We start from the raw sequence: 27,710 nt of genomic DNA, 5'->3' as shown, positions 1-27,710 counted from the left end.
ACACAGTCTTTCTGGTTAGTCTGTGTTAGTGAGTCCAGTGGTTTTGCTCATCTGAAAGCTCCTTCTTGTGCCTAGCCACATGGTTTACTTACCCTTCCACTCCTAAACTATATTTGCACTTTGCTTTGACCAACCAATTAACTGGCTTTCTTTATTATTATTATTATTTTTTTAAGATGGAGTCTTGCTCTGTTGCCAAGGCTGGAGTGCAGTGGTGCAATCTCAGCTCACTGCAACTTCTGCCTACCGGGTTTAAGCAATTCTCCTGCCTCAGCCTCCCAAGTAGCTGGGATTACAGGCATGTGCCACTGTGCTCGGCTAATTTTTGTATCTGTAGTAGAGACGGAGTTTCACCATCTTGGCCAGGCCTGTCTTAAACTCCTGACCTCAGATGATCCGCCTGCCTTGGCCTCCCAAAATGCTGGGATTACAGATGTGAGCCACTGCACCTGGCCTACTGGCTTTCTTCTTATCTCTCATTTACCCATTTACTCATTCATTCCATGCACCTTTGAGTATCCATTCTGTGCCTGGTATCCCACAAGATGCTACAGAGCCAAGACTGAACAAGACCAAACTGATCTGCACAGACCTTACAGTCTCTAAGGGAGAAGAACATGATCATATAAACACATAAATACACACTTTAAACTTGTGCTGAGTGGAGAGGCAGTGGCAGAGAGTAGCGGGGTAGGGACAAACTCAGATGAGATGGTCCGGGAAGGAAGCTTGATGTTTGAGCTGAGAGCTGATATACATTTTTTTTTTGTTTTTTTGAGATGGAGTTTTGCTCTTGTTACCCAGGCTGCAGTGCAGTGGTGTGATCTCGGCTCACGGCAACCTCCACCTCCTGGGTTCAAGCGATTCTCCTGCCTCAGCCTCCCGAGTAGCTGGGATTACAGGCATGCACCACAACGCCTGGCCAATTTTGTATTTTTAGTAGAGACAGGGTTTCTCCATGTTGATCAGGCTGGTCTCGAACTCCCGACTTCAGTGAGTTTCACTCTTGTTGCCCAGGCTGGAATGCAATGGTGCAATCTAGGCTCACTGCAACCTCCGCTTCCTGGGTTCAAGTGATTCTCCTGCCTCAGCCTCCTGAGTAGCTGGGATTATAGGCGCCCACCACCACGCCCAGTTAATTTTTGTATTTTTAGTAGAGATGGGGTTTCACCATGTTGGCCAGGCTTGTCTCGAACTCCTGAGCTCAGGGGATCTGCCTGCCTCAGCCTCCCAAAGTGCTGGGATTACAGCCGTGAGCCATCATGCCCAGCCAAAAGATGTTGTTCTAAATAGATACGGGGTCTGCTTAAGGGTGGAGGGTGGGAGAAGGGAGAGGATGAGAAAAAAGAACTATCGAGTACCAAGCTTAGTACCTGGGTGGTGAAATAATCTGTACAACAGACTCCCATGACACAAGTTTACCTATACATCAAATCTGCACATGTACCACTGAACCTAAAATAAAAGTTTAAAAAATAAAAAAAATCAAAAATATGTTAGTATCATGGGTAATATATGAGTGAGTGGAACAGCTTGAATGTCTGCTTAGTAAAAAGTGGAAAATATGATTGAAAAATATACTCCTTTCTTAAATGTTGTTAAAATGGAATAAATGTCAAAATTTATCTGCAAAAAAAAAGATGTTCTAGTAAATTGTCTTTCATAGTCTTGATAAGAAATCTCCTGTCATTCAAATTGTTGTCCTGTTATCTATAATGCATCATTATTATTTTTTTAATGGCCGCTTTCAAGATTTTCTTTGGCTTTCAACAGTTAGATTATGATGCGCCTAGGCATGGTTTTCTTTGAGTTTATCCTTTGTGGGATTTGCTGAACTTTTAGAATTTGTGAATTTATGTTTTTCACAAAATTTGGGAATTTTCAGCCATTATGTCTTTAAGAGTTTTGTTTTGTTTTTTGTTGTTTTTATTCTGCACCAATCCTTCTCAGTTCTCCAGTGACATGAATGTTAGATCTTTTGATATTGTCTAATTGCTCCTTGGGCCTTTTTTAAAGAAATTAATCTTTTTTCCTCTCTGTTCTTTGGATTTGATAATTTCTGTTCACCTAACTTCACGTTCACTGACTCTTTCCTTTGTCATCTCCATTTTGATATTGAGCTCATCCAGTAAATGAGAACATTTTCCAGTGAATTTTGGATAGTGTATTTTTCGATTCCAAAATTTTCATTTGGTTATTTTTTAATAGCTTCTGTTTCTCTATGAAAATTGCTATCTTTTCATTTCAAGAGTGGTTACCTTTATCTTATGGAGCATGGTCATAATGCCTGGTTTAAAGTTTATGTCTGGTAATTCTAATATCTGGCTCATCTCAGTGTTGCCACCTATTGATTGCTTTTTTTTTTTTTTTTTTGAGACAGAGTCTCACTCTGTCGTCCAGGCTGTAGCACAGTGGCAGGATCTTGGCTCACTGCAACCTTCACCTCTCGGGTTCAAGCAATTCTCCTGTCTTAGCCTCCCAAGTAGCTGGGACTACAGGCACCTGCCACCATGCCCAGCTAATTTTTGTATTTTTAGTAGAGATGGGGTTTCACCATATTGGTCAGGCTGGTCTCAAACTCCTGACCTCAGGTGATCCACCTGCCTCGGCCTCCCAAAGTGCTGGGATTACAGGTGTGAGCCATCATGCCCAGCCTGTTGATTGCTTTTGCCTTTGAAAATTGGTCAGGATTTTCCTGGTCTTTGGCATATCATGCAATTTTGGAGTATCTCCTGGAGATTTTGAATATTTTTGTGAGACTCTGGGTTTCCTTCTGGAGAATATTGATTTTTGGTTTGCTTGTTTTGTTTTTCTTAAGCAGTCAGTAGTCTGGTTAGAGTCAGACTGTTGGTTCTGTCTTGCCTTCTATAGGTGGTGCTCCGATGCCAGTTGAATTCCTAATACCTTTGCCATGCTTCTTAGGGTTTATTCCAAGTGTGGGCACCATTTCACACACAGGTTAGGGCTCTCCTTCTCCAGTTCTTTTCTTTTGGAGATAACTTGCACATTCTCTGGCTTTCAGGGGCCTCTTTCTCCAGTTCTTTTGGCCAAAAAGTTAGGGTTCTGTTAGAGTTTTAGCCTCTTGCCTTGTTGCACAGATCTGAATGACTGGCCCTCTCATTGGGGGTAAAGTGGTGAGAGAAAAGAGACAGAAAAAAACCCATGGGTGCAATGGACTTAAAGATGATGCAAACAGCAGACACTGGGGACCACTAGATGGGAGAGAGTGGGGAGGGAGCAAGTGCTGAACAACTCCCTATCTGGTACTGTGCTAATTACCTGACTGTATTAGCCTGTTCTCGTGCTGCTAATAAAGACATACGTGAGACTGGGTAGTTTATAAAGGAAAGAGGTTTAATGGACTCACTGTTCCACATGGCTAGGGAGGCCTCACAATCATGGCAGAAGATGAAGGAAGAGCAAAGGTATGTCTTACATGGTGGCAGGCAAGAGAGCTTGTGCAGGGGAACTCTCATTTATAAAACCATCAGATCTTGTGAGACTTACTCACTACCATGAGACACAGTATGGGGGAAACTGCCCCCATGATTCAATCATCTCCACCTGGCCCCACCCTTGACACGTGGGGATTATGACAATTCAAGGTGAGATTTGGGTGGGGACACAGCCAAACCATATCATTGAGTGATGGGGATTATTCCTACCCCAAACCTGAGCATCACACAATATACCCCTGTAACAAACCTGCACATGTACCCATGAATCCATAACAAAAGTTGAAATTATTAAAAAATTAAAAAAAAATCTCATGTACTCTTCCTTACCTTATTCACATAACATTGGCCTCTTTTCTGAGCTTCTCAGTCCAAAGGAATGGGATGTCTTTTGGGGGCTTTGGTGCCTGTGCTGTTTCTGTGTCATATGAGTGCAGTTTTGTGTCTGGGCTGATTTTGGGACATGACTGTGATAGAAAAAAGACACACACACATAAAAACCCCAGGGATTCTGCCCATACTCTCCTACTCGCAGATCTTCCTTTCCTGGTCCTCTGGCCAGAAATATGGGATACTCTGAAGTGTTTACTCCTCATTTCCAAAACACAGTTCCTAAATCCTGCCAACCTTTTGGCCAAAACTGACAGATGAAGGAAACTCACCACTGCCATATTGGCCATGCTTCAGATGTGGACTCCCCTGCCCTACCCACCTGCTCTCATTGACTTGTAGGAATCCTCAGGTTGTTGCCTTTTGCATTTTTTCTCCAGAATTTTTGGGAAAGATAGGCTTTGGTGGGCTTGCTCTATCATGGCCAGAACCAAAACTGGGATGGGTATTTTTTAAGTATAAAATCACTAGACCCTCAAAACAATCCTATGAGTTGGGTGACACTATCCCCATTTTACAGATGATGAAACAGAGGCTCTGAGAAGTGAATCAGGATCTAAGCCCTCACCCGATTGCTGTTGTCGTGCTGCTTGGCACCTTGCTCAATGCGTTGACATGATGCGGAGGCTGTTTCCTTGCTTACCTTATCTCCCCTATTCCACTATGAGACCCTTGGGGTCAGGGGCTACATCCAACTTGTCCTTCATCCATGAAATCAAGAAAATATTAATAACTACCTTGTAGTGCCATTGTAAGGGTTGAATTTAGGTAATATACATATAGTATTTAGAACAGTGTTGGGCACACGGTACACTTTCCAAAAAAGGGTGACTATGATCATTGTCATTGTTACTTTTTCCTTGGATATTTAATGCTGACAGCAAAGCAATTGACATAGGGTAGGGCTCAGTAAATATTTATTAAGTTCAGTCCTTGGTGAAACCATTTTTATCCTTAAACACCATGGATCTTACTTTGTTGTTTATTTTAGAAACCCATGAGCATTTTTTGCCATTATTGTGTGTAGTCCCCCATTCTACCGACAGGATGTTGCCCTATCTCCCAGCATCAGACTGCCCTACAGGGTTGGTAACTAGGGGTGGAATGATGTTAAGCGTGAACATCTCTGTTGCTAATATCTAAACATGCTTAGTTCCACTTTACCCAATGATTTTTTTTTATCAGTTTCAACGGTTTAATTATTGTTTAGACCTGCAGGAGGGGTCTAGATGTCCTGATCCCATTCTTACCCTATAGCCTTTCCTGTTTTCTTCTTTTTCTTGCTCAAGTTGAACTTTTCTCACTTCTCCCTTATCAAGAAATAAGAGGAGCTCTGGGTTCAAATTTTGGCTTTTTCACTTAGGAGGTTTGTAGCTTAGAACAGGTAAAACACAGACTCTTAGAATCTCATATATACTTTGTGAAGAATGGAGTCTACCCCACAGTGTTGCTGTGAGAATTACAGTGAGGTGGTACCCACAAAATGTCTAGCATAGCTCGTGGCACATAGTAGATACTTTAAAAATGTTTGTTTCTGGTTGGGTACGGTGGCTCACGCTTGTAATCCCAACACTTTGGGAGGCCAAGGTGGATGGATCGCTTGAGTCCAGGAGTTCGAGACCAGCCACAGCAACATGGCAAAACCCTGTGTCTACAAAAAATAAAAAAGATTAGCTAAGTGTAGTGGTGCATGCCTATAGTCCTAGCTACTCGGGAGACCAAGGTGGGAGGATCGGTTGAGCCTACAAGGTTGAGGCTGCAGTGAGCCATGATTGTGCCACTGCACTCCAGCCTGGGCAACAGAGTGAGACCCCATCTCAAAAAAACCTGTTAGTTTCCTCATTAACATTTGATAATAAGATATTCAGCTGCAGTGTGAGAGGAGTTACTCTAGATACAGGAGGGGAGTTCTGGTCCAGATACGATTGGCCAGAAGCTGACCAAGGCTTCTAGCATCTCAAAAGTACCTGCTCCATAGTACACACTCAACAAAGACATGTGGAAAGAATAATCAACAGAACAATTCGAATTTGATGCCCTATCTCCCAGCATCAGACTGCCCTACAGGGTTGGTAACTAGGGGTGGAATGATGTTAAGCGTGAACATCTCTGTTGCTAATATCTAAACATGCTTAGTTCCACTTTACCTGATGATTTTTTATCAGTTTCAATGGTTTAATTATGTTTAGACCTGCAGGGATATTTTTAGTTTTGCATTTGTTCTTTATCTCTGGGTTCGGCAACATCTCCTTTTAGAGATACCCTTTGGAAGCATTGTCAACCTGACGTTTGGGCTCCAGAGGCAGGCTGGGTACCAGGGAGGGTTAGCTGCTAGGGGGACCCACTTGTGTTGGCTTCCTTCAGGTCAAGCTGGTAAAATATTTGTTGGTGTAAATTTTGTGCCAGGGGCTCAGGTGGTTTGAGGATATGGAAGATACCAAGACATGGTCCCTGAGCATCAGGAGTTCATCGTCCAGTTGAAGACACAGACAAGTTTACAACTCAAATGCAGTGGGTTTGGTTCATGAGGGGTGATCATTGGTGCCATGGCATTGTACATGGCACTGTCCTCTGGATAAATCCTCAGCTCTCCACTTTGACCTGTCCACCTCTTTTCTGCCTCATGTTCCCCCTTCCCTCTCCCCATGATCTGCACTCTACCTCCTCTGCTGCTCTGAGCCTCCTCCAGTGGATCACACCTTTGGACAGACTGGTTCTGGCTGGGACGATTTGTCCCTCTTTCTTTGCTTAATTAACCGCCACTCATCCTCCAAACCTGTATTAGTCTGCTCTCACCCTGCTAATAAAGACATACCTGAGACTGGGTAATTTATAAAGGAATGAGGTTTAATTGACTCACAGTTCCACATGACTGGGGAGGCCTCACGATCATGGCGGAAGACGAGGGAAGAGCAAAGGGACTTTTTACATGGAAGCGAGCAAGAGAGAGCTTGTGCAGGGGAACTCCCATTTATAAAACTATCAGATCTTGTGAGACTTATTCTCTGCCATGAGAACAGCATGGGAAAGACTTGCCCCCATGATTCAATTACCTCTCACTGGGTGTCTCCCACGATACGTGGGAATTATGGAAGCTACAATTCAGTGAGATTTGGGTGGGGTCACAGCCAAAGCATATCAAGACCCCAGTGCAAATGTTCTTCCTTCAGGAAGCCTCTCCCTAACCCTCAGCTCTGGGTTACATTGCAACAACCTCTATGACATTGCGAGATGTGATTCCTTGTTTAGCGCCCATCTCTTCTTCCAGATCTGTGCTGGACATTGTATGTCCGAGAGAAAGATCATGGAAACCATGTATGTAATTTTAAATTTCCTAGTGGTTATATTTAAAAACATTAAAAAATCAGCCAACATTAATTTTTTATTGTAGCAAAACACACCAAATTTTACCATTTTAGCAATTTTTAAGCATACAGTTTAGTGGCATTAAACATGTTCACAAGGTTGTGTAATCATCACCACCATCCATCTTCAGAGCTTTTTCATCATCCCAAACAGAAACTCCATAACCATTAAGTAATCTCAGCCCCTGGTAACCCTTATTCTTCCTTCTGTCTTTATAAATTTGCATCATCTAGATACCTTATGTAAGTGGAAATATACACTATTTGTCCTTTTGTGTCTGGCATATTTCATTTAACATATGGTTTTCAAGGTTAATCCATGTTGTAACATGTATCAGAACTTCCTTCCTTTTTAAGGTTGAATAACAATCTGCTATATGGATATATCAGATTTTGTTTATTTATTCATCCGTCAATGGACACTGAGCTGTTTCCAGCTTTTGGCTATCATGAATAATGCTACTCTGAACATTGGTGTGTAAATATCTGTTTAAGTCCCTGCTTTCAATTCTTTTGGGTATCGACCTAGGAGTAGAATTGCCAATTGGTCATTGTGTGTTTAACTTTTTGAGGAATGACATTAATTTTTACAATATATTTTATTTAACCCTATATTTCCAAAATATGATCATTTCAACATGTAATCCATGTAAAAATTATTAATGAGCTGTATTACTTTTTTCATGCTATGTTTTCGTAACCTGCTGGGTAGGGTGTGAATTCTGTGTGGATGGAGAAACTGTGCATCTTCAGATCAAAGTACCTGGTGTATAAGTAGGTGTCTGATCAAAAGATGCATGCACACATTCTGCCTGGGGAAGGGAACAGAATTACTACTAATGATAGCAACAATAGTGTATTTGTCTGTTTTCACACCACTATAAAGAAATACTCGAGACTGGGTAATTTATAAAGGAAAGAGTTTAATTGACTTATAGTTCTGCATGGCTGGGGAGGCCTCAGGAAACTTACAATCATGGCAGAAGGCAAAGGAGAAGCAAGTACCTTCACAAGGCGGCAGGAAAGAGAGAGGACAGGAGAAACTGCTAAATACTTTTAAAGCATCAGATCTCATGAGAATTCACTCACTATCATGAGAACAGCACAGGGGAAACTGACTGCATGATCCAATCACCTCCCACCAGGTCCCTCCCTTGACACGTGGGGATTACAATTCGAGATGAGATTTGGGTGGGGACATAGAGCCACACCATATCAAATAGTAACAAAGATAGCAGGCCCACTGCTTGCTTGGTGTTTCATGTTCACCCTAAGAAGAGGGTACTTTTATTATTCCCTTTTTAGATGCATGAACTGAAGTTCAGAGAGGTTAAGAAATTTACCCCAAGTCACATAGCTAGTAAGTAGTGGAGCTGGGATTCAAACCCAGCTCACTGGCCCTGCTGAGTTCTACATCCTGTGGCAAGAAGTTATGTTGGCAGATATTAAATCTAGATGTCTTGGAAAAGCCCCCTGGTGCCCATGCAGTTGTCTGCCTTAGTTAAGAGGAGTTAAAAAGGTTGATAGACGTTTACACAGCACCTTTCTCTTAGAAGTATCCACATTTCTCTCTGTCTCTAGGTCAAGACTATGTGGATAACCTGAGCAAATTGACCTCCTGGCACACCTGGCTCTGAAGGCTTCACAGGCACTGTCTTTGCAGAGGGAAATTGGGAGAGAAACCGGGGCAGGTGCTGGCCCCACGGAATCTGCACAGGGAGGGGAAAGCCAAAAGGATTTGGAAAACCTGCGCCCCAAGTCAGTTGTTGGGAGATAAAAATAGGGCACCTTGCAGCACCTAAGGTCATCGAATGCTACTTTTAGCTTTCTTGAATTTGCCAACACAAGAGGTTATAAAACTAATATAATGCCTGTCACTCAAGGGAGGCAGAGCAATAGAGCAACAAAGGGTTCTGGAATTAGGAGCGTCTCAGAGGTCATCCCTTTTTAATGTGACTTTCCTGGTGGGGACTCTCTTGTGCAAGCATGCGTGGGAGCCAGCCTGAGCTGGATGGGCCTTCTCAGCTTCTCACCTCCTTCTCCCTCCCTCAGAGGCCCATGGGACAGCCCATTCTTCCCAGCGGGTGGAGGCACAGCTGCTTCTCAGAGGATGCAGAGCCAGAGGAGGCAGGATCAAGATAAGGATGACCTTCAACCCTTTCTTCTGGTCACCAGGCCTTCATTTCTCAAGACTATCCATCTAGGGTAGCCCTATGCATGAATGGAATTTTGACTATAGCGAGTTGTCTCCCACTTAATTTCTTGCCTGAATTCAAGGTGCATGATACAAATACTGTTATCCATCATGGCAGCTTTAATTTATGACTGTTCAAGAATTGTTTCGGCTGGGTGCAGTAGCTCACTCCTGTAATCCCAGCACTATGAGAGGCCAAGGCGGGCAGATCACCTGAGGTCAGGAGTTTGAGACCAGCCTGGCCAGTGTGGTGAAACCCCATCTCTACTAAAAATACAAGAATTAGCTGGACATGGTGGTTCACACCTGTAATCCCAGCTACTTGGGAGGCTAAGGCATGAGCCAGGAGGTGGAGGTTGCAGTCAGCTGAGATGGCGCTTGGACAACAGAGAGAGACTTCATCTCAAAAAAAGTAAAAAAGAATTGTTTCATTCCACAAATATTTATTAAAGCAACATACAATTTGTGCATTGAGACAAAAAATTATATTTATTTTAATTTTTTTTTGAGACAGAGTCTCACTCTGACACCCAGGCTGAAGTACAGTAGCACAATTATGGCTCACTGCAGCCTTGATCTCCCAGGCTCAAGCAATCCTCCCACCTCAGCCACCCAAGTAGCTGGGACTACAGGTGCATGCCACTACGCCCAGCTAATTTTTCATATTTTTAGTAGAGATGGGGTTTTTGCTGTGTTGCCCAGGATGGTCTCAAACTCCTGGGCTCAAGTGATCCACCAGTCTCAACCTCCAAAATGCTGAGATTACAGCATTTTGAGCCACTGCATCCAGCCAAAAATTAATATTTATTTATTGCAAGGCAGTGGGTAATACAGTGATGAGAAGGTGAGTCCAGGGCTCTGCCTTCTTAGAGCTTATATTCCAGTGGGAAAGATGGATGAGAAACAGATAACAACAGTTGATCCTCATTATTTGTGGATTCTGTATTTGTGAATTTGCCTACAGGCTAAAATGTATTTGTAACCCTTAAATCAATACTTGCATTTGCAGAGTGGTAAAAAACTTTGAGTCGCCTGATGTGCACAACCCTTGAGGTTGAACAGGGCAGCATTCTGCCCTCTCATTTCAGCTCTCATGATGTAAGCAGTGTCCTTTCTGTGGTCTTAAACTGAATGCTATGTTTTTCACATTTTGTTTGTACTTTGTGTGGGTGATTTTGCTGTTTACAATGGCCCCGAATCATAGTGCTGAAGTGCTCTCTAGTGTTCCTAAGAATAAGAAGGCTGTGTGTGCTGTGCCTTATGGGAAAATACCTGTGTTAGATATTCTTGGTTTAGGTTTGAGTGACAGTGCTGTGGGCTGTGAGTTCAATGTTAATGAATCAACTATATGTATATATATATAGTATATATATACTAAGTATAACTATATGTATATACATAGTATATACATAGTATATATACACTATGTATATACATAGTATATATACACTATGTATATACATAGTATATATACACTAAGTATATATATACACTATGTATATACATAGTATATATACACTAAGTATATATATACACCATATATATACACTATATATATAGCATATATATAGTGTATATATAGTATAGTATATATATACCATATATATACACTATAGTATATCTACAGTATATATAGTATATATATACTCTATAGTATGTATATACAGTATATATATACTCTATAGTATATATATACAGTATATATACACTCTGTATATATATACTATATATACACTCTGTATATATATACTATATATACACTCTGTATATATATACTATATATACACTCTGTATATATATACTATATATACACTCTGTATATAGTGTATATATATACAGTATATATATAGTATACTAAATACTATATATATACACTATATATATACACTATATATAGTATATATAGTATATATATACTATATATACTATAGTGTGTATATATACCGTATATATACTATATATAGTATATATACGGTATATATATACTATATATAGTGTACATATATACGGTATATATACTATATATAGTGTATATATATACATATACTATATATAGTATATATATACTCTATATATAGTATATATAGTATATGTATATATATAGTATATGTATACTATATATAGTATAGTATAGTATATATATACACTATATATAGTGTGTATATATATATGGTGTATACATATATATATATTAAATACAGTGTCTTGAAACAGGAACACACCTAAAACAGGGTTATGTGTGTTGAGTGGATGATAATATGACCAGAGGCTCACAGGAACCTAACCATATATCTCTCCTAGTCGCAATGGTTCAGCATTTGCCAATTCAGTATTTGCAGTGACTTTATGGAAGAGAATACAATTGCCACAAATAACAAGAACTGATTGTATGACAAAACAGTTCCACTGAGTGGTAAGGGCCATGAGGAAATGAAACAGGAGGAGGAATGAGAGAGTAGCTGGGATGGAGGTGGGTGGGGAAGCCTCCCCAAGGTGGAGAATTGAGATGAGGTCCTCAGAGCTGTGTGTGCCCAAGCCACTGTGGAACCCGGGAATCCTGATGTCCAGGGTATTGTGCCTTTGACCCTGCCCTAACATCCATATTATGTTGTTTAGGGCTGTAGTGAGATGACAGCGACCATCAAGGTTTATATCCATGACTCCCAGGGGCCTGTGGTCTCCAATGTCAGATCCAGTTACACCCAGCAATGTAGATATGCTTGAAAAGGGTTATTGAGGATGGTGTCCTGAGTATTTCTTTTATCCTTGATCCCCCAAGTCTGGCCCCATGTGAGTCTGGGCTGCAGTTTATAATTTTATGACTTGTAGTAAATACCCCAACTCTAAGATAGGGTTTATTTTATTGCAATATTGCAATACTAGGCAATGTTTTATTGCAGTATTCCTGATGTAGATTTTAACTGTGATTTTAACTAGGAAGGGCTTTGTGTTTTAGTTTAAAATGTCCAATGAATGATGATAATCATTCTCTTCATTCCAGAGACTGGAAGCAGCTGAGTCCCAGGTTTAATTGCACTTGAGAATTAAAATGCTAAATATTGTAAAACAATTCTACATAGTGGAGGGGAAGGAATATGGGGTTGGGGCTGGATGGATGGATGGACCTGGAACTTTCTAGATGGGTGGATCTTTTTTAAAAATTAAATTAAATTAATTAATTAATTTTTATTTCCATAGTTTTTTTGGGGAACAGGTGGTACTTGGTTACATAAGTTCTTTAGTGGTGATTTGTGAGATTTTGTGCACTCATCACCCGAGCAGTATACACTGAACCCAATTTGTAGTCTTTTATCCCTCCCCCACTTCCCACTTTTCCCCGCTGGGTCCCCAAAGTCCATTGTATTATTTTTATGCCTTTGCGTCCTCATAGCTTAGCTCCCACTTATGAGTGAGAACATATGATGTTTAGTTTTCTATTCCCGAGTTACTTCACCTAGAATAATAGTCTCCAATCCCATCCAGGTCGCTGTGAATGCCATTCATTCATTCCTTTTTATGGCTGAGTAACATTCTAGATGGGTGGGTCTTGGGAAAGTTTCTACTCCTCTCTCTGGCTCAGTTTCTCCATTGGAAACATGGGGCTGATGATTCCTATCCCCTGGGTACTCGTTTCCTATTCAGATGTGCAGTATGTTTATAGCAGCCAAGAGAACGCGCTCTGTGGTCAGACTGCCAGGTTTTGAATTTCACTTTGAATCCTGGCCTTCGGCAAGTGACTCCACTTTTCCAGAGCTGTAATTTCCTCTCAATCTCACAAGATTGTTATGAGAACTAAATGAAATAAGGTGTGAGAATGAGAGGAGATGCTGCAAAAGCCCAGCCCACAGTAAGTGCTCAATAAATGTTAGCTATGGCCATTACTAAGAATGTTTTATTAAACATCCACTAGGATGACTATGATGACGATGATGATAAACAACAAAAAATAACAAGTATTGGTAAGGATGTGGGGAAATCAGAACCTTTATATGTTGCTGGGTGGGAATGTAAAATGATGCAGGCACTGTGGAAAACAGCAGGGTGGTTTCTCAGAAGGTTAACCACAGAGTCACCACCTGACCCAGCAATTCCACCCCTAGATATATGCCCCAAAGAACTGAAAACAGATGTTCAACAAATACTCGTACACAAATGTTCATAGCAGCACTATGCACACTTGCCAAAAGGTAGAAACAACTTAAATGTCCATCAGCTGAGGAATGGTTAAACAAAATGTGGTGTATACATATTATTCAGCCATAACAAGAAACGAAAGACCAACACATGCTACACTTGGATGAACCTTGACAACATTATGCAAAAGGAAAGAAGCCAGACACGAAAGACCACATAGTGTAGGATTCCATTCATATAAAATAGCTGGAATAGGCAAATCCACAGAGACAGAAAATAGCTTAGGGCTTGCCAGGGGCTGGGGAAAGAAGGGAATTGGGAAGGACTGCGAATGGGGGCGGGGTTTTCTTTTGGGTGTGATGAAAGTGTTTTGGAACTAGATAGAGGTGGTGGTTACACAGCATTGTGAATGTACTAAGTGGTGCCGAATTCTGTACTTTGAAATGGTTAATGTGAATTTCACCTCAATAAATTTTTTTTTAAAAAGAGCTTTGTTAAAACAGAAAAGCTACCCTGAAGTTAGTGACTGAAGCTTAATCTTCCCAGTCTCTTGGTGGGTAATAAAATCACGAATCTCATAGAGCAGGACTTGGGAGGCATTACGGGGTCAGAGCCTGTGCTCCCTGCCCTGTCCCATCTCCCAGGTGACGTGCCCAGACTAGGGTCAGTGCATTTGTTTGGGTTCTACTTGGGGATGTCCTGGGGCAGAGCTAGTGCCCAACGAGACCCAGGGTTCTGCTGAATGCCAAGCTCATTAATGAGGTCTTAGATTAAGATTCTTGCTAATGTTGAATTACTTTGGCAACTGTGTGTTTTTCATTTGTCCTTATTCGCTTCTTTTTGCAGGGATGACAAACTTGAAACTCAAAAAATTTTCCTGGATTTTCGGTTTCAGGCTTTCTGGGATTGTGGCTAAAACAAATGTCCTGTTTGACTTTCGGGAGGTCAGAAGGAGCTGCCCCAGGTGCTGACCCACAAGCCTGTGTATAATGGCTCAGCTTTCCAAGGGCTTTCTGGATGGGTCTCTCATTTCCTGAGGGGTTAGGGGGCTCCAGAGAACCCTCCAATGGTACAGATCTGGATCAGAAACCCTGATCTACCACTTACTAGCTGTGTAACCTAGGGCAACTCAGTCTTTCAAATAATTATCTGTTCCTAGCACTGTAAAGTGGAGACAATAGCAGAATTTTCTTCATGGGGTCTTGTGAGGATACTATGAGGTGATGCACGTGAATACTTAGAATAGTATCTGGCACGTGGTAAGTGCGCAGCAAACAGTAATTGTTATTTGTACTACTAGTACTTGTACTTCGCTTTTCCCGTGATTCCAGTCAAATATTTTCAACCGGTGTCTAAAAATTTTGTCTCTTGCCAGAAAGTTATAAGGATTTAAACCAAAAAACAGTTTTTTTCTTCTACTAATGACTTCAGTCTAATATTTTCAGCCAGCATCTAAAAGTTCTGCTTCTTGCTAGAAAGTTTTGAGGATTAAACTAACAAGTGCATTGAAGTATTCACAAAAGTTACAAGCAGTGTTGATCCTGGAATGGTAGACTCTGTCACTTCTGCCTCTGAAGAGCTAAAGAATCCACTGTGTAGATTCCAATGCTGGCTCCGAAATTCAGACAAATTTAAGCCACATGATTGCCTGTTTATAAAATTTTAATGGGAAGGGACAAAGAAGTTAGACACTTGCTTAGACTTTCTGAAATCACTTTTTCCCTTGAGAATGGCTTTTATTTCTCTTAGTCCCTTATCAGAGAATGTCAAGCGAAAAACCCCTACACCTTGAAATGTCTTTAATCAATCTTCAGACCTTTCAATTCTTAAAAACCTATTCCCTTTTCCCCACCCATTTCAAGACTTGAAATAAAATGATTTTCTAGAAATGGATGACAAGATAGCAAGGGTGACAATTAATAACCCCTAGAGCCCCCTGCTACTACACCTTTCCTATTTAAAATGATAAATTACCTATTTCCCTCAGACTTTATTAAAAAGAGGATCAAAAGAGAGAGGGAAGAGTTGATATAATACAGCTCATCAGTGAAACGCTGCTGAAGCTTCGGCAGAGAGAAGTTGAATCCCTGTCAATTTAGAAGCCAGTAATTTGGATAATGAAATGAGACTTTTTGCATTTTTAGCCCCAAACTTCTAGTTTTGAAGTGTAGGGGTGGAGAGGAAGATAATTTCATGGGAAAGATAATTTGGCAGAGGGTAAGACTTTTCTTCCTCTCTGCTTCTCTCTCAGACTTTGAACAAACTTTAAGGAAAGAAAGTAAACTTGAGGGCGAGTTGATGTTCCCGTGGCCCCGGTGGAATGGTGTGTATGTGTGTTTGTGTGTCTTTGGTGGAATGGTGTGTATGTGTGAGTGTGTGTTTGTGCGTCTTTGGTGGAATGGTATGTGTGAGTGTGTGTTTGTGCGTCTTTGGTGGAATGGTGTGTGTGCGTGTGTGTGTGTCTTTGGTGGAATGGTGTGTATGTGTGAGTGTGTGTTTGTGCGTCTTTGGGGGAATGGTGTGTATGTGTGAGTGTGTGTTTGTGCATCTTTGGGGGAATGGTGTGTATATGTGAGTGTGTGTGCGTCTTTGGGGGAATGGTGTGTATGTGTGAGTGTGTGTTTGTGCATCTTTGGTGGAATGGTGTGTATGTGTGTGTTTGTGCATCTTTGGTGGAATGGTGTGTATGTGTGAGTGTGTTTGTGTGTCTTTGGTGGAATGGTGTGTATGTATGAGTGTGTGTGCGTCTTTGGGGGAAAGGTGTGTATGTATGTGTGTTTGTGCGTCTTTGGGGGAACGGTGTGTATGTGTGTGTGTTTGTGCGTCTTTGGTGGAATGGTGTGTATGTATGTGTGTTTGTGCATCTTTGGGGGAACAGTGTGTATGTGTGTGTGTTTGTGCGTCTTTGGTGGAACGGTGTGTATGTATGTGTGTTTGTGCGTCTTTGGGGGAACGGTGTGTATGTGTGTGTGTTTGTGCGTCTTTGGGGGAATGGTGTGTGTGTGTGTTTGTGCATCTTTGGGGGAATGGTGTGTATGTGTGAGTGTGTGTTTGTGTGTCTTTGGGGGAATGGTGTGTATGTGTGAGTGTGTGTTTGTGTGTCTTTGGGGGAATGGTGTGTATGTGTGAGTGTGTGTTTGTGTGTCTTTGGGGGAATGGTGTGTATGTGTGAGTGTGTGTGTGTCTTTGGGGGAATGGTGTGTATGTGTGAGTGTGTTTGTGTGTCTTTGGGGGAATGGTGTGTATGTGTGAGTGTGTGTTTGTGTGTCTTTGGGGGAATGGTGTGTATGTGTGAGTGTGTGTTTGTGTGTCTTTGGGGGAATGGTGTGTATGTGTGAGTGTGTGTTTGTGTGTCTTTGGGGGAATGGTGTGTATGTGTGAGTGTGTGTGTGCGTCTTTGGGGGAATGGTGTGTATGTGTGAGTGTGTGTTTGTGCGTCTTTGGGGGAATGGTGTGTATGTGTGAGTGTGTGTGTGTGTGTGTCTTTGGGGGAATGGTGTGTATGTGTGAGTGTGTGTGTGTGCGTCTTTGGGGGAATGGTGTGTATGTGTGAGTGTGTGTGTGTGCGTCTTTGGGGGAATGGTGTGTATGTGTGTGTGTGTGTGTGTCTTTGGGGGAATGGTGTGTATGTGTGAGTGTGTGTGCGTCTTTGGGGGAATGGTGTGTATGTGTGAGTGTGTTTGTGTGTCTTTGGGGGAATGGTGTGTATGTGTGAGTGTGTGTTTGTGTGTCTTTGGGGGAATGGTGTGTGTGTGAGTGTGTGTTTGTGCGTCTTTGGGGGAATGGTGTGTATGTGTGAGTGTGTGTTTGTGCGTCTTTGGGGGAATGGTGTGTATGTGTGAGTGTGTGTTTGTGTGTCTTTGGGGGAATGGTGTGTATGTGTGAGTGTGTGTTTGTGCGTCTTTGGTGGAATGGTGTGTATGTGTGAGTGTGTGTTTGTGCATCTTTGGGGGAATGGTGTGTATGTGTGAGTGTGTGTGCGTCTTTGGGGGAATGGTGTGTATGTGTGTGTGTTTGTGTGTCTTTGGGGGAATGGTGTGTATGTGTGAGTGTGTGTTTGTGTGTCTTTGGGGGAATGGTGTGTATGTGTGTGTGTGTGTTTGTGTGTCTTTGGGGGAATGGTGTGTATGTGTGTGTGTTTGTGTGTCTTTGGGGGAATGGTGTTTATGTGTGTGTGTTTGTGTGTCTTTGGGGGAATGGTGTGTATGTGTGAGTGTGTGTTTGTGTGTCTTTGGGGGAATGGTGTGTATGTGTGAGTGTGTGTTTGTGTGTCTTTGGGGGAATGGTGTGTATGTGTGAGTGTGTGTTTGTGTGTCTTTGGGGGAATGGTGTGTATGTGTGAGTGTGTGTTTGTGTGTCTTTGGTGGAATGGTGTGTGTGTGTGTGTTTGTGCATCTTTGGGGGAATGGTGTGTATGTGTGAGTGTGTTTGTGTGTCTTTGGGGGAATGGTGTGTATGTGTGTGTGTTTGTGTGTCTTTGGGGGAATGGTGTGTATGTGTGTGTGTGTGTCTTTGGGGGAATGGTGTGTGAGTGTGTGTGTGTCTTTGCGGGAATGGTGTGTATGTGTGAGTGTGTGTTTGTGTGTCTTTGGGGGAATGGTGTGTATGTGTGAGTGTGTGTTTGTGTGTCTTTGGTGGAATGGTGTGTGAGTGTGTGTTTGTGTGTCTTTGGGGGAATGGTGTGTATTTGTGTGTGTTTGTGTGTCTTTGGGGGAATGGTGTGTATGTGTGAGTGTGTGTTTGTGTGTCTTTGGGGGAATGGTGTGTATGTGTGAGTGTGTGTGTGTCTTTGGGGGAATGGTGTGTATGTGTGAGTGTGTGTTTGTGTGTCTTTGGGGGAATGGTGTGTATGTGTGAGTGTGTGTTTGTGTGTCTTTGGGGGAACTGTAGGCTATGGGGAGGGGTGGGTCGCAGCTCAGCTGCAGGATGCCATGTGATTAAGGGAAAGTGAGGGTGTAGGTTACTACCAACTATAAGACTTTAGCCATGACCTGTCACTTATCCATTACTTGTTGATAACATTACAGTTTCTTCATCGGTAGGATGGGGATAACAGCAGAGCTTTACCCCTGAATTATTCTGAAGATTAAATGAAACGATGCAATTAGAGCATTTAGCCCCATCCCAAGCACAGTAAGCACACAGCCAATGTTGTGAACCCTGTAAATCTGAGACAGATCTCAGTTAATTTAGAAAGTTTATTTTGCCGAGGCTGAAGATGCAGGCCCATGACACAGACTCAGGAGGTCCTGATGACATGTGCCCAGGGTGGTCAGAGCACAGTTTGCTTTTATACATTTTAGGGAGACGTGAAACATCAATCAATATATGTAAGATGTACCTTGGTTCCATTCAGAAAGGCGGGACAACTCAAGCAGGGAGGGGGCTTCCAGGTCACAGGTAGGTGACAGACAAATGGTTGCATTCTTTTGAGTTTCTGATGAGCCTTTCCAAGGGAGGCAATCAGATATGCATTTATCTCAGTGAGCAGAGAGATGACTTTGAGTAGAATGGGAGGCAGGTTTGTCCTAAGCAGTTCCCAGCTTGACTTTTCCCTTTAGCTTAGTGACTTCGGGGCTTCCAAGATTTATTTTCCTTTCACAATGTTGTATAAATGTTCATGTATAAAGGGGGTAAAAGCATCTATTTCACAGGATGCCACGGAGGATTGAATACATGCATAAAGTGCTTTATAACATTACTTGTTGATAACTGTCTTTTTTTTTTTTTTTTTTTGTGACGGAGTCTCGCTCTGTTGCCCAGGCTGGAGTGCAGTGGTGCGATCTTGGCTCACTGCAAGCTCCGCCTCCCGGGTTCACGCCATTCTCCTGCCTCAGCCTCCCGAGTAGCTGGGACTATAGGTGCCCGCCACCATGCCTGGCTATTTTTTTTTTTTTTTTTTTGTATTTTTGGTAGAGATGGGGTTTCACCGTGTTAGCCAGGATGGTCTCGATCTCCTGACCTCGTGATCTGCCCGCCTCGGCCTCCCAAATGCTGGGATTACAGGCGTGAGTCACCGCGCCCGACGGATAACTGTCAATAACATCTACTTTACAGGGCAGGTGAGATCAGCACCAGTTCCCTAACACAGAATCTGGCAGCTGCACTCCACATGCAGGCTTTTATGTGGCAATCCCCCAGTCAGTGTCCAGCAAATGCATGAGTTATCTAGGGCTTTTGTAAAAAAAAGCCACCGCAAACTAGATGGCTTAAACCAGCAGAAACATACTTTCCCACAGTTCTAGGGGCTTGAAAGTCTGAAATCGGGTGTTGGCAGGGCCACACTGCCTCCGAAGGCTCTGGGAGAGAATCGGTTCCTTGCCTGTCCCGCAGCTTCAGCGGGTGGCTGGCCATCATTGGTGCTCCTTGGTTTGTAGCGGCATCACTCCAGCCCCTGCCTCTGTCTTCACATGACGTTCTCTTCTGTGTCTTCTCCTCATCTTATAAGGACACAAACCATTGGACTTAGGATGCATCCTGATCCAGTATTAACTCATCTTAACTTGACTGTATCTGCAAAGATCCTATATGCAAATAAGGTACTGGAGGCTGCAGTTCAACCCAAAATAAAGGCTCAGTGGCTTCTGATACCCTGAGCTTTCTTTCTGTCAGAGTTAGCACCTGCCAAGACCAGGAATAAGGACTGGATGATTCTTTTTTTTTTTTTTTTTGAGATGGAGTTTCACTCTTGTCACCGAGGCTGGAGTGCAATGACACAATCTTAGCTCACTGCAACCTCACCTTCCCAGGTTAAAGCGATTCTCCTGCCTCAGCCTCCTGAGTAGCTGGGATTACAGGCATGTGCCACCACACCTGGCTAATTTTTTTATTTTTAGTAGAGATGGGGTTTCACTGTGTTGGCCAGGCTGGTCTTGAACTCCTGACCTCAGGTGATCCACCCGCCTTGGCCTCCCAAAGTGCTAGGATTACAGGTGTGAGCCACTGCACCTGGCAGGACTGGATGATTCTTGAGTGTGAGCTCTGTGTCAGGCTCAAAATGAAAAGCACTGTATGCATTTATTTAATCCTCAGTGGCGTTCTGTGAAACAGATGGTTTTACACTGTTTGTACATGAACATTTATACAACATTGACTGTGTGCTAGGGAATAAGGCTAAATGCTCTGTTTGCATGGTTTTATTTAATCTTCGGAGCAATCCTGGGGGAAAGCTCTGTTGTTTTCCCCATTCTACAGATGAAGAAATGGAGTCACAGTGAGGAATTTTAGGGACAAATTCATGTCTAAGTGTTGGCGTTGACTTAGGAGAATTAACTCTTGTTTTTTCAGTTCAGAGAGCAAGTCTTCCATATGCAGAGGTATCTTCCTTTCTGGGGGAGTTAGTCAGTGAGTGACAGGCTCATGATCCCCCCTCTTCCAGACCTGCATTACCAGCATGTAATTCAGGGTCATGGGATGTTTACTCTGGAGATTCAGAGATCAGATGGGAGAGGAACAGTAGGTGAACGTGATGAAATCATCATGTCTTTGTAGAAAAAAAAAAACCCCACTAAGATGAGATTTTAGAATTTCATGATCAATCTTTTCAGGCTAGAAAAATAACTTCTTCCTGGGGAGTGATCCCAGGGTTTCTGGGAGAAGGAGAAGTTGAGGTTCAGCTGCATCCCAGAATCTGCTCTTGGGTGTCCTGCAGGAAACTCAGACTCAGCCTGTCTGACCCTGAGCTTGCCACCTCCTCTGTGCCCAATTTCCTTCTCCTGCATTTCCTATCACCATGATCAATGCCACCGGCCACTGTGTGACCCAGGCTAGCAACTGGGACATCAGCCTGGACTTAGTGTCCTGGTTATGGGTCAGGTGAAGACCCAAACCCCACATGTCCTTCTTGGACAAGGCTTTGTGGCCTCGAGCAAGCCACTTGACCACTCTGTGCCTCAGTTTCCTCATCTGTAAGATAGAGTAAATTCCACCCACTTTGTTGGATGGTTCCGTGGGTCTATAACTTTTTATGTGTAAATTCAATAAATGTTGGCTATTTTTCCTTTTTTCTCTTCTAATATACAGTCACTCCACCTCTCTCTATCTCCACTGCCATAACTATCCCGGGTCCCCATCATCTCCCATCCAGATGCTTCCAGGAGCCTCAGGCTGGGCTCCTGCTGCTGCCTGGGCCCTGTCCAGTCCTTTCTCCAGTCCTTTCTCCTCCAGACCAAGACTCTGAACCATGGTCAGAGACGTGTTCAGAACCATGGTCAGAGACATGTTTCCATGATGCTCAGCTTCCCTACACACAGGAGCCCTGTTGAGCCGCAAGGACGGATGCCCACACAGCCTGTGCACCAGGGTTTCTGGGACAGCTTTAATCACACATGGACAGGAGTGGCAGGTATATAGTCCCCACTCACCATTGTCCTTTGCACCCTGGGCCAGCACACTGGGCTCCAGGAGGACTCCATGGATCCCATCCATTGGGCTGTGTGGCTTTTAAGCCATATGATCAAAGAAGCACCAGCCCCTCCCCTGGTATGATCAGGAGCTGGCATTCAGCAGCAATGTTGTGGGCAGATGCTTGGCCTCCAGCTCCAATCCACTTGTCTGCATTTGCCCATTGGGAGAGCCAGCCCTTCCTCAGCATGAGCAGGAGTTTGGGGCCCAAGCCTCAAGGATATAGCAATATCTGCCCCTACAGAAAGTTAGCTTCCTTCTCATTATCATTTATGATTAGGGGAGTTTCAGCTCCTCTCCTGGCATGACCACGGGACTAGGGTCTAAACCTTGAAGCAGCTGTGTGATGTGGTGGACCAGAGCTTCCACCACGCTCATTACCAAGTTTGATTGCCACAAGCCCTCAGCTGCAGCAGGTCTCCAGGAGCTCTGGAGGAGACCACCTCCCTCTCTGGGAGGCCAGTGGCAAGGGGGTCAGTCACACCGGCCCTTAGTTCTTGGCGTCCCTTTCCGCCTAGAAGAGCAAAACCCTGGGAAGTCCTCCCTTCACTTCTTCTCCAGCCTGGCTCGAATTTTTTTTTTTTTTTTTTTTTTTTGAGACGGAGTCTTGCTCTGTTGCCCAGGCTGGAGTGCAGTGGCGCGATCTCGGCTCACTGCAAGCTCTGCCTCCTGGGTTCACGCCATTCTCCTGCCTCAGCCTCCTGAGTAGCTGGGACTACACGCGTGGGTCACCACACCTGGCTAATTTTAGTATTTTTAGTAGAGACAGGGGTTCGCCATGTTGAGTTTCCGGCCTGAAGTGATCCGCCCACCTTGGCCTTCGAAGTGCTGGGATTACATTGTGAACCACTGCGCCCAGCCTCTTTAACTAGACTTCACAATCATCTTCTCCAGAGCCTCATTTCCTTTTTGTGTACCTGTTTGTCTCTCTCTCTTTTTTTTTTTTTTTTTTTTTCTGAGACAGGAGTCTCGCTCTGTCGCCCAGGCTGGAGTGCAGTGGCGCGATCTCGGCTCACTGCAACCTCCGCCTCCCGGGTTCCTGCCATTCTCCTGCCTCAGCCTCCAGCTCAGCCTCCCGAGTAGCTAGGACTACAGGCGCCCGCCACCACGCCCGGCTAATTTTCTTTCTTTTTTTTTTTTTTTTTTGTATTTTTAGTAGAGATGGGGTTTCACCGTGTTAGCCCGGATGGTCTCAATCTCCTGACCTCGTGATCCGCACGTCTCAGCCTCCCAAAGTGCTGGGATTACAGGCGTGAGCCACTGCACCCGGCCGAATTTTTTCCTCTCTCAAAATAACTCCAGCTTGGCTGGGCGCAGTGGCTCATGCCTGTAATTCCAGTACTTTGGGAGGTTGAGGCTGGTGGATCACTTGAGGCCACTGTAGTCCCAGCTACTCGGGAGGCTGAGGCAGGAGAATCGCTTGAACCCCAGGAGGTGGAGGTTGCAGTGAGCCAAGATCGTGCCACTGCACTCCAACTTGGGCGACAAGGCAAGACTCTGTCTCACCACCCCGCCCTGCCCTGCCTCGCCCCGCCTCGCCCCACCCCAAAAAATAGCTCTAGCCATACTGAACGACTGGCAGTTCTCCAAAATCCCACGTCCCTCGTTTCCTGACCTTTGACCCTGCTGTTCTCTCTCTTACCATCCTTCCGCTATCACCCACCTCACTGCCACCTTTCCTAAGAACTCTTGTTCACCTTCAAGTTCTAGGCTTAGGTGCCACCTCCTCCAGGCTGCCTTCTCCTACCCACCCCCACCTCCTGGCCAGTGGGGTTCCACTCTTCTGTGCCCCGTATGCTCCTGCACTTTTTCTGACTTAGGATTCTGTGTTTGGTATTGTGAGTACTTATTGATTCATTTTATGTAGGGGAAATTCACATAACATAAAATTAATCATTTCAAAGTAAACCAGGATGTGACATTTAGTTCATTCACAAGATTGTGCAACCATCACCTCTATTTAGTTCCAAACCTATTTCATCACCCCCTCAAAAACCCATGCCTGTTAACAGTCACTCCCCATTCCCCGCCTGCCCCAGCTCCTGGCAACCACAAATCTGCTCTCTTTCTCTATAGATTTGCCTCTTTGGGATTTTTCATATAAATGGAATCATATGATATATGACACTTTGTGTCTGACTTCTTTTACTTAGCATAGTGTTTTTCAAGGTTGATCCACATGAATCAGTACTTCTTCCCTTTTTATGGGTGAATAATATTCCATTATATGGACGTACCACATTTTGTTTATCCATTCCTTAGTTGATGGACACTTGGATTTTTTCCACCTTTTGGCAATTGTGAATAGTGCTGCTATGAGCATTTGTCTACAAGTATTTGAGTCCTTGCTTTCAATTATTTGGGGTCTGTACCTAGGATGGAACTGCAGTGAGAGTTTTTTGATTATTGATCATTTTCACTAGACTGAGAACATCTTGAGGACAGGGACTGGCATAGTGAATGCCTGGGGACAAAGGGGAAGAGTCACAAGGCACCCAGAATAGATGTTTTCACCCATCTTCAATCATCTGCCATTTGTTGGCATTGACGTGATGGCTCAGACTCAGTCTGATGGTTTGTTCGCTTTATCTTATTAATTCAGTCCTCACTTCACTCTGATATCTGCTCAAATGTCCACTGTCACCTCCTCATCCTTTTCTGATTAAAATAGCCCCCAGCACTTTTTTTTGTCTCTGTCCCTCTAGAAGACTTACTATCACTACATATATGATAAATTTGTTCATCTACTTGTTTCTTCTGTTTCCCTACTAAGAATGTGAGCTCTGCAAAAACAGGTATTTTTTGTGTGTGTGTGTGTTTTATTTATTGTTCTATTCTGGTGTCCACAACGGTGCCTGGTACATAAAGGGTGTTCAAATATTTGTGAAATAAATACATTTAATTCTCACTGCACCCTCCAACAGAGCCATAATTATTCCCATTTTATGAGCCCCCAAACTGAAGCTCAGGGAGGTTAAGTAATTTGCCCAAGGTCACAGAGCTGGTCAGTGGTTTAACCAGAATTCTATTGGGTTCTTCTGGTTCCCAATCCCATATTCTTTCCATTTCATTCAGGATGGACAACAGCTTGTAATGACAATGCCAGAAGCACTACTTTGTGGCTTCATGGTGCAGTATTTGATTAACACAGCTTAGAAAATAGATTGACTTTCTTAAACAGGCTTTACTTAGGCTAACTTGACAATGAACTTGTATTCCCTGAGCAAATACATTAATCCAGAGCTTACTGTGCTATGGAGAAACTTGTCTTAACTTGATTCTCTGTTCTGTTCTGGCTCTTAGAGCTATTTAGCTTCAGCTAAATGTCACTTCCTCACTGTACAAAGGATGAGAATAGTAAAGCTGTCAGAACCACTACACACTCTTTAAATAGCAGATGTTGACGTACTACCACAGTGTTGAGAATTACAGTGCCAGTAGCTAGCATTTATGGTGTACCTATTGTGCGCTGGGAGCTGTGCTAAGCGCATGGCTTGTATTTGTGCATTTGATCCTCATAGTAGTCCCTGAGTTTTATTAGGTTTTATTATTGTTTGTTAGTCCCCGAGTTTTATTAGGTTTTATTATTGTTCCATTGCACAGGTGACAAAGCTAAGACCCAGAGAGGTTAGATTAGTGCCTAAGGTCACACAGCCATAAGCGGTGGGGAGTCAGATTTGGAGCCCAAGTCATCTGACTCCAGCATTGACTCTCTTATTCACTGGGCTAATGTGTATATGTCAACATTTGAGAGTAGATACTGTAATGATGGTGACTTTGGTAGAGTGTTCTTCTGGCAAGCCTGGGAGGAGGCTCATTTTGAGAAATGAGCCTTTGTTTCAGTATCTTTTCCCGTTTGAATGATCTATGATGGCAAATGGAGGCCCCAGTTCTCTTTTACAGACAGCCTCATGCCCTGCTTGTTGAGGTGGCCGAAGTTTTGGGTTTGAATCTGGCTGCCAGTTACCATCTCTCTTGTGATCTTAGGCACATCTTCATCTCTTTGCATCAGTTTCCTTACCTACAAAATGGAAATCAAAATGACCTTTGCACACAGAGTTACAAAAATTAAGTTAGATGTAAAACAGTCCCAATATAACAAGTGAAGAAAACAGTCAATGAACCATTAAATATGGTCTTATGGAATTTTTTTTTTCTAAAAAAAAAAAAAAAATTCCACCCCAAAGCATCTGGAAGGCTCTACCATCAGATATTGATAGGGATGATGGCTAGGCTGTAGAACAGCATTGCCTTTTTTTCTTATCTCAATTTTCTAATTTTTCTATACTGAATATATAATAACAAAATGAGCTGTTTTAATTAAAAATGAGACAGTGAGTCAGTGTTCATGAAAGCACTTTGGAAACCATCAAATGCACTATAAATTAGCTCTTGTTACAGTCGTTATAGTAATTATTATTGCTATTGCTAGTCAGCTAGGAATTTCTTTCCGCCCCAAATCTCCTTCCTCGGCCCATCATGGAAGTGGCCACATGGTTACCTTTCTCTGGGTTCTGGTGGGTCTTCCTTCATTGACACCTGGCCGACTTCTCTCCATCTTTGCTGCCACTACCCAAGCCAGAGCCAGCATCATCTCTTGCAACTCCCTGAGATACCCCTTAATTGGGTTCTAGTTTTCCCTGCAGCAGCCTGAGTGATCTTTGAGAATTGAACATTCTATCCATGCCTCTCCTGCCTCAAAACTCCCAATGGCTTCCTGTTGGACTTGGTATAAAAGCCAATCTGCACCTTAGCCCATAGGCCTGGCAGTCTGTTCTCACCTGTCCCTTCAGCCTCTCCTTGAGTGTCACCCCATTGTCATCACATGGTTGTGAACACCACCTTCATGCAGGCACCCAGGAAAGAGACCTAGGAAAGTGACTGCCCTAACTTAGATGGTTTTGAAGCCTGCACATTTGGTATTGTTGGATCTTTATGCATTTAGAGCTTTTAGCATGGAGGATGCAGAAAGGCTTTACATGGTTGCATGACAATCTGTATCTTTAGACCAAATTTGTATTTGCACTGTCAATATGGGAAATGAATGAAAAATGTTAATACACCATTAGATTTTTTTTTTTTTTGAGACAGAGTTTCACTCTTGTTGCCCAGGCTGGAGTGCAATGGTGTGATCTCAGCTCACTGCAACCTCTGCCTCCTGGGTTCAAGTGATTCTTATTGCCTCAGCCTCCCAAGTAGCTGGGATTGCAGGCACACGCCACCACGCCTAGCTAATTTTTTTGTATTTTTAGTAGAGATGGAGTTTCATCATGTTGGTCAGGCTGGTCTTGAACTCCTGACCTCAGGTGATCCACCTGCCTTGGCCTCCCAAAGTGCTGGGATTACAGGTGTGAGCCACCACACCTGGCCTATCATTGGATTTTTAAATTTCTCTCTCTCTCTCTTTTTAATTCAGTTTATACCAGGGATGAAAACCTCATAACAGTGGGGATTTAAAAAAAGTGTCTTTTCTTTCTAACAAGCTATTGGAAGACTTAAAAAAAAAAAAAAGTCCTTCCTACTTCTAGGCCTTAGCCCTTGTTGTTTCCCAGCCTGGTGTGCTGTGTCCTCGGCACTTGGTGTGACCATCCCCTTCCTGTCCTTCACATGCCAGCAGGAATGTCACTTCCTTAGGAGGCCTTCCCTGATCACCCTACTAAAGTAGGCCCCCCGTATTGTTGTATTTTATTTTTAATTTCTTAACAGCAATTTTTGATTGAGATAATTGTAGATTCACATGCAGGTGTAAGAAATAATACCGACATTCCT

At 43.2% G+C, this 27,710-nt stretch overlaps 1 protein-coding gene across 1 annotated transcript in view; it reads left to right on the top strand.

The window, feature by feature from the left end:
* Positions 1-27,710, top strand: part of KSR2 (kinase suppressor of ras 2) — a 517,247-nt gene that overhangs the window by 182,905 nt on the left and 306,632 nt on the right. The window lies entirely within an intron of this gene.

The sequence above is a fragment of the Pongo pygmaeus genome, chromosome 10 (genome assembly GCF_028885625.2).
Source record: "Pongo pygmaeus isolate AG05252 chromosome 10, NHGRI_mPonPyg2-v2.0_pri, whole genome shotgun sequence".
Classification (NCBI taxonomy): Eukaryota; Metazoa; Chordata; class Mammalia; order Primates; family Hominidae; genus Pongo; species Pongo pygmaeus.
This window is presented reverse-complemented; position numbering and strand designations above follow the sequence as displayed.